This window comes from Anneissia japonica, unplaced genomic scaffold, assembly GCF_011630105.1.
Source record: "Anneissia japonica isolate Jap-2015-1 unplaced genomic scaffold, ASM1163010v1 scaffold287893_len360957_cov134, whole genome shotgun sequence".
Classification (NCBI taxonomy): domain Eukaryota; kingdom Metazoa; phylum Echinodermata; class Crinoidea; order Comatulida; family Comatulidae; genus Anneissia; species Anneissia japonica.
This window is the reverse complement of record NW_022717951.1, coordinates 281,351-290,242: the sequence shown is the minus strand read 5'-3', so window position 1 is coordinate 290,242 and position 8,892 is coordinate 281,351.

The following is an 8,892-nucleotide window of genomic DNA, read 5'->3' as shown; positions in this document are numbered from 1 at the left end:
ATATATTATAAGTTTAATAATTTTTGTTTATTTATTCAATTTCTTTATTTTTTTTACCTAGCATCCTGGGCCACTTTCCCCCATATACCACGGCCTCTTGGAGCCGCATTTGGCCCTTTCGTAAACCAACCGTGCCAACGCTGAGCCGCCGTGCCCAAAATTATGTACTTTCTACGCATGCGCTAGAATTTTGGGTCGTAAACGCGATCGAGTTTGTGAAAAAATAAAGTAATCAAACGAGCGAGGTGTTTTCGATTTTGACAAACTTTTAGAGAATTCTATGTGAAAACCGATATTATTGTCATGATACTTTACAACAGGAAAAACAAAGTTTAAAAAAATAATCATTTTATAAATATCATTGTGATTAATCTACGAATTTGAGATGTTCTTAATTGTCTATATTTTGATTGGTAATTTTTTTTTTTAGTTTTTAATAATGGTATTTTTATTCAAAATTCAAAATTTACAAAAAGCATAAAACATGGCAGCCAAAAAGGCTAAATTACGAATTATGTTACATCAAAATAAGAAATTTACATTAAAATTTACATAAAAAAGTTAAGATAAAAAACATGAGAAAACCACAGAATTATAAATAATTATCATAGCAATCATTTGTTATTTTTTATAATTGTTAAATAATTATATATGATTGCTACATTAATTATCATAATTATACTTATTTTAAAAATTATTATTAAATAATTGAATTAATTATATCAAAACCATTAAATTGAAGAATTACGAATTGCTCTAAATATCAAAAAACATACTTATTATAATAATAATTATTCAATAATTGAGTTTATTGCATCAAAACCATAAAATTAAAAAAATTACGAATTACGCTCAACATCAAAAACATCAAAAGCGTGAAACAAATAAGACATAAAAAAAAAACAATCTGGCAAAATACATACATTTAAAAAACAGAAAAAAGGGTTAACAAGTTCACACCAAAAAATACAAGCATTCACAAAAGGGCAAACAAGCAGCAAATGAAACTCCAAAAAGGACACAATCAAAGCAAAGGGGAAAAAACAAGAAAAACACAGGACAGAAAAACATCAGGAAGAAAACAAAAAAAAAAAAGGGGGGGGGGAAGGGGGAAAATCACCGAACCGCTTATTAGCCACTAGCACCAAACTTCCCCGGGGAGGGGGGATTACAAATCGATAGAGTTAATTAAGTTAACAAATTAAGGTAATGGACTGTTTCGATATCTTTTAGTTCTGCAACAGGGAATGGTAAATTTAGTATTAATGTAGTTTAAGGTTTTTATAACATTTTATTATTAATTCTGCAATCTACACTAATTATAATTAATTAATTTAGCTTAGGTTTTTATCTGATTATATAATCATTTTGTATATTTGATAATAATCGTCATATTTTTCTAAATTTATACTTTTGTATTCTATTTGTATCCTTTATATAAAGCGCTATAGAAATTTGGTTAATAAATAAATAAATACAGAAAATTACGACTACGCACGACTACAGGCCCACTAATACTAATAGTAGCTATAGTGGGCCTTGTTGAAATAGCCTAGCCTAGACCTACTTAAACTAGCACTACAGGAACCATGCAGCTCTTGCTAGGGCATAGGCCTACAGTATAGAGACTTAGGCTATTAGCTAGGCCTAGGTAGATCGTATAAAACTGTATCTGATCTTTCGGCCTCCAGCGTCCCGCCCAACTTAAACATTCAAATAACAAAAGGATTAGGCTAGCATGGTTTTTTTTTAAATTTTTTTAGGGGCCCTGTTACAAAAAAGGATGCATAGGCTAGACCCTATGTAATGTTATATTACATCTCCCTGCCTGATTACACAAAATCCGGAAGAGCGCTGCCATTTTTCGATACTCTCTCATGCAACTATAATGCAAGGCAAAGTTTGAGGACTTTTGATTTAGTTTACATCGTGGTATGGTTTCAAAATATCTTAAAAATGTATTATTTGGCATTTGCCTTGTCATAACGAAGAAAAATATCACTTAACTCATTGAGACTCGAAAATAGTTTGTGTAGTCAGTACACTTTCTGTCCATGGAAGAAATATTCGTCATAGATTGAGTTTCTTTTCTCAGTCTCGATCGCATTTACGACGCAAAATTCTAGCGGATGCGTAGAAACTACATAATTTTGGGCACGGCGGCTCTGGTTTGGCACGGATGGTTTACAGGGCCAAAATGCCTCGGCGCCACTGCCTATAATTACTTATTTTTTACCATAATGCACTTAAACAAATATTTTCCATATTCTATGCTTCAGGAGGAAAACAATTAGAGGGATATTCAACCATAGCAGAAGCGGATCCAGCGGGGGCCATGAGGGCCCGTGTCCCCCTCCTGTCAGTCAATCCAAAAAATATAAAATAGGGAGAAAAGTGGGTCAGTGAAAGAGGGGAAAGAGGGAAAAAGGGAGTGCACCTATGAATTCAGTGGCGATCCAGTGGGCGAAATGAGAGCTTGCTTATTTACGACTTATTTTCACCAACAATCATGTTGGGCTGAGGTGGGCGTGGCATTGACTTGTGCCCACCCCCACCTCCGTCAGAAAATTTCTGGATCCGCCCCTGCATAGATCTGCCCAAACTTTTTGAATCAACTGATGGAGACAATACAGATATATTCACATGCTTGAGAAAAATTGGAGTAAATGAAAACTATACCCAAAAATAAATATACACGGGGCAACGGCGATAATTCATTTAGAGAATGATGTATTTAAACCCATTCATGTCAATAGAGGAGTAAGGCAAGGAGACCCAATATCGCCAAAAATCTTCACAACTGCTTTTGAGGATGTTTTCAAGAATCTCTATTAGTCGGCACTGACGGAGAAAAGTTTAACAGGAATCAGATTTGCATACGATGTTGCACGGACAACTACTTCAGTCAAAGAAATGAAAAACTCAACAAAACAGCTGAACAATCACTGATATATCCTTGGCCCCAGTGGTGTACCGGGTGCATAGTGTGAGTTGACCTTCTAAATCACCTCATTTTTTGAATAAATTTCCATTCACAAGACGATCCATAAACACTTTTATGTTCTATATACTCATGATGGAGAGAGTGGCAATACCGTGACAAGGATAAACAAATAAAGCATTCAAGTATTCTGTATGCAGAAATTGAAGTCAAGAACCAGTGGCACATACGGGACTCTGCAATATATTGTGTTCGAATCCCGATAGCAACAATACGCTTTTCTTTAAAAAACTATTTATCTATTATCATATGTATAACTAAACCTGTTATATAAAATAGTATATATATATGTGTGTATATATATATATATATATATACAAATAGATAAATAACGATAACAGTGATCGGAATTGGAACATTTTGTAATAATCGTATCAACCATTATCTTATCAACAAAAAGTTCCTTTATTTTATTTGAATGAAACAAACACCAAGGCAAGTATCATACCCATTATACCACAAAGACCTAGGATATAGGGGAAAATGTAAACCCAGGCATTTTTCTCTTATACAACTGAATGAAATGCTCACATATAGTGGTCGTAGCTGGGAAATCATAGTAATTAATCCAAATCAAGTTGCTGCGTAGCACTGTAAACACAATGTAAACAACTAATAAATCACGACAATTTATTGATCTCTCATTCTTTCTCTTCATTTGTTAACTTATTAATCTATAATTTCATTGTTATTCCAAAAATTTCTCAAAAGCATACATATTGATCAGTAATAACCGAACTGACCAATGCATATTAGTGTGCTGTAAACTAACATTATTGAGGTTTATGAAGGGCAATTTATTATTCTAAAACATGAGGAATTTAAAAATATTCTCCTAAAGCACAACGTGAGGTTACATATGTCCACAAAAACAGGAGGGTTGGGCTTTCTATGCATATGTATGTACCTCTTCCATGTGCACGTTAAGGCCAACTTAGACAGCGTCGTACGACGCAGCTAGACGCGATTCATAGTCGGGGACAGTCTTCAGCTGTCGTGAGAAATATTAAACATGTTTAATATTCTACGACGCGACTGCCCCGACGCACACCATTGCATCTGCGCTTAACTCACACAGACCCATAGTGCTATTAAACAACTAGAGTGCTAACAAGATGGCGAAGCAATGCAGGGTTGTGTATGTGTACCATCCAAGATGGCCGCCGTAGGAAAGCGCCACCTTCAGGCTTGGTATACAAATTATTACCATAAATAAGCCCCCTGACTGACTATTATTTCATTGATGATAATTAGTATTGATAATAACAAATTATTAAACTATCGTAGCCAAAAAGAGGCCAAGTAGAGTATCTTATTAAAAAAATTAAAAAAAGAAAGTAAAATCGTGTACAGTACACACGTGACACCGCGACGCTTGAGTTTCAAACATACGGGTAACTAGCTGTACTAAACTGTGTAAATTGAGGGCGCTATTGAAAATGATAGCGCTTAGGCGAAACTTGATTGGCTGAATCTACGACAGCCATCTTGGATGGTACCAAAGATACTAGATAGAGTTCTCCAAACAAAAAAAGTGTTCCACTGAAATGAATGATGGGAATACAAACAATGGGACGCAGCTTACGGCTGGATCTAAAAAAACTTCAACCAAACTTTCGTTACAAAGTCGTCGCGTATTTTATTGTCAATTCTCAATTAAAAAAATGTACACAATTGTACAATTAGTACAATTGTACCCAGACAGTGACAACGGTGAATACATAATTCATTGGCGGAGGTAGAAATCGTTGCTATTATCCAAATAAAACACACAATTAAGCCTATGGATCAGTATAGAAAACAAAAATATAGTGCAAAATCGTATGGCCGGACGCACTCTAGTGATAAAGTTTTCCTCCATTAGTGGAAAAAGAAGGGCGCCGTGTGTGTCTGGATATACTTAGCAACAGAAGGGCGCCCTGTACGTCGGGCACGGAGTATAGAAAACTTGCATGGTTAAAAAGAAGGGCGCCGCCTACGTCGGGCACGATTTTCGCCTCATTTTTACTATGCGAGTGCTCTATCTTGTATTTTATCTTTGATGGTACACACACACAGCTCTGCGTATTTCGAACATCGAATATATTGCAGTTCATTCATACCCCGGTATTCTTAAAACGAACTTTAGACATAGTTCGAGTTAAAACTTAAAAATCACGTCATTTCGTATTTTTAAAACGAACTTCGACTAGCACTGCGACTAAATGACGCGAACCTCGACTAAAATGACACCTCCACAGGCCGATTTTTTTAGTCAGCCTAGGGTCAGGCTATTAAATCGCCGACTTGAAATATTTACCCTACTAAAAACATGTTTTTTGTAACTCACTATAAAGTGAAACAAAGAAAAACGATTGTATACGCAGGTTTGATATATCTTCGGTGTGTTAAACAAAAGAGACATCAAGTTCAGCTTCTAAAAGGAGAAATTAACATGTTTCTTCCAGCCACATGCGATAGTTCCTGATTTGCACGAAATCCCCTCGCGCTGCGGTCACGTAGCTTCGCCATAACAACAACAAAGATGGCGCCGCCCTCGCTCGGGCTCAACTATAACACTTCTCCAAAGAAAGCAAATTTTCACTGACTGTTCAAATTCTCTATCGTAATATGTTAACAACTAATATAGTTATTATTATAGAAAATTAATTAAGCGAATGATGATCTATTATGAATTATGAGGAAATACGTTTTTGAACCATAGACGGCAGCTTTTAATATTCATCCGCATTACCGGATCTCTAAAATTTCGTCTGCTATTAAAATTAGCTCTTTTCATTGGTTAGTTTGATAGTTGTTGCTTGCTAGTCGTCTTCAGTTGAACTAAAACTAGGACTTGATTTAGTCGTAGTTAAAACTTCGACTACGTTGTTTGTAAATACAAATTGAGGTTGAAGTTGAAACTAGCACTAAATGAAGTTCTAGTTCGAAGTTCGACTAAAGTTTATTTTACGAATACGGGCGTTATTAGCGTATTTCTCTATGCACAGACACGACGCGACAACAAATCGCGTCGAGCTGCGTCCTACGACGCTGTCTGAGTTGGCCTGTCAGGAAAAATTTGGTCCGGGGCAAAAATCGGTCCGGCGGACTGATTTTGGCCTCATAATTACTTGCCAAATGTAGTCCACATAAGCCAAAATCAGTCCGCTGAAATTTATTTTGCTGCACAGCAGACTTGGAAATATTACGTCCGCAATAGGTTTTGGCGGAAAGAACAATTCCTAAGCTTTTACAGACGCGCATATGCTTATCTAGCCAATCACAATGATGTCCCTAGCTGAAGCCTTAATTTGCATACATCACCCTATATAACAGTTTAAGATCGGCATGCACTTGTGGTGATAGTAGAGCCTTCGCGGTTATTGAACATTGGAATAACAGTAAGGAAAGTCTTAGCAATGTACACGGACATACATTACCTCACATTGAGAGAAAATTTAATTTCATATTCATAACGCCTCCATGCCTCATATATTTGGTAGAAAGAGGGTGGGTGGTTGAACGACGTGAAAGTGTTTTTGAAATTTAAAATGTAGATTCCGCTACGCTAGACACAGCACAGTGGTTTCAAACCACCAACACAATGATGTCCATCGCTGAAGCCTGATTTACATACATCACCCTATATAAGAGTTTAAGATCATGATGTACAGTATTTGGTTTTTGTTGATAGCAGAGGCTTCGAGGGGTTTTTTCAGTGACAGGACCAACTACCATACCCCCTTCTAAATCCACTCCTCATATTTGGTAGAAAGGGTCGGTGAACGTCGTGAAAAGGTTTTTGAAATTTAACATGTAGATTCCGCTACACTAGCCACAGCACAGTGATTTCAAACAACCAATCACATTGATGTCCATCGCTGAGACCTGAATTTGCATACATATCACCCTATATAAGAGTTTAAGATCGGCATTCGGCATGTACAGTACAGTATTTGTGTTTAGTTGATAGAGCCTTCGCGGTTAGTGAACATTGGAATAACAGTAAGGAAAGACTTGTACACACGGATATATATTACTTGTAGTTGTTGTATTTTTAATAGTGTTACAGTATATTTGCTATGAACAATTACACACATTGATATTAAATTTAATTTCATATTCATAACTCATACTGCCTCCTCGCCTCATATATTTGGTAGAAAGAGAGGGTGGGTGGGTAAACGTCGTGAAAGGGTTTTTGAAATTTAACATGTAGTAACATGTAGATTCCTATGGCGCTAGCCACAGCACAGTGGTTTCAAACCACCAATCACAATGATGTCAATCGCTGAAGCCTGAATTTACAGACATCACCATATATAAGAGTTTAAGATCATGATGTAGGCCTACAGTACAGTATTTTATTTGGCTTTTGTTGATAGCAGAAGCTTCGAGGGTTTTTTTAGTGACAAGACCAACTACCATATCCCTTTCTAAATCCACGCCTCATATATTTGGTAGAAAGAGAGGGTGGGTGAAAATGTTTTTGAAATTTAACATGTAGATTCGATCCGTTACGCTGATTCCAAACCACAAATCGCAATCGCTGATTTCAAACCACCAATCACAATCACAGTGATGTCCATCGCTGAAGCCTCAATTTGCATACATCACCCTATATAAGAGTTTAAGGTCATGATGTACAGTACAGTATTTGGCTTTTGTTGAAAGCAGAGGCTTCGAGGGTTTGTGGACGTGGAAGAATAAGGGAAAACCTAGCTACAGTATATAGGCTCTAGAGTACACAGATATATACTAGTTGTTAAAGATAGTTTATTTTGTGTGTGTGTGTAAAATAAAAATATGTATAAGTCAAAAACGCAACAGTTATACTTCCCTGCACATTTCTTATGTTATATCAAGTCAATCTTATGTATCTTTCTTTTCTCATGCATGCATTTTGGGTGATGACCACACACACGATTATACATAGCATATATATATACTGTCTCTTATACACATCTTATTGAATCCCAACACGATGGCGTGTATTTCAATACTTGGAGTATGTATTATACTTTCTTATCTGAGACTGATATAGTCGCTATTGTTAGCGAGTTGCCTAAGTTTTATATTAGGAATTACGAATTAACCATCATTAGAATTATAGTTATTCTCAGAATTGTAGCATCGTATTAGGTATATGATGAATCATCTTGCAAGGGATGGCTGTTTTGGTTGTACATGAACAGAAAACGTTAATGATTATTAGTAATTATTAGAACTATTTATTTTGAGTGCGTATTGATTTGATTGATTGAGTAGCTTAATTTGTGCTACAGTATTTAAGAGTCTAGTGCATTTATACATAGCGGAGTGATATTTGCAGTGTTATGAGGCTTATTTTTAAGTTAGTTTAAGTTACAGTATATTATAATCAAGTTGATCCCTGAAAGTGTTTTATCTCTAGTGGTTAGAACTTTTGATAAGAGTAACCATGGTTATACCATGTAATACAATAGAGCGGCTGTATTGCTGTGATTCGAGAGTCGCAATTATTTCGGGTTTTCTTTATGAGGTCTACGCGAGGAATAATATGTTTAAATTACTTTAGGTATTTTTGTTTGAGTATCATAAATATAAATGGCATAATTCAAATAAATATTATCATCATTATAGAGAAACACTTTTTTCATCATTATTTGATAATGCTTTGTATTTGTCATTAGGTTAATTGATATTTCAACAGTCATCTGAGTAGAGTATACTGAGTTGAGCTGTAATTTGAATCTTGGATGTCAAAAAGTGTAATTTTAAGCACGATTATATGAGTTGAAAGTACTGAGAATTAGTTAAAATTACGATAGTCTATGTTATCGCGTTAAAAAGTTTGAGCATTTTGAGTTACATAGTTTCTTGTATTTTGTATTCAATAGGTTCGAACGACTTGTTGGGACACAATAAAC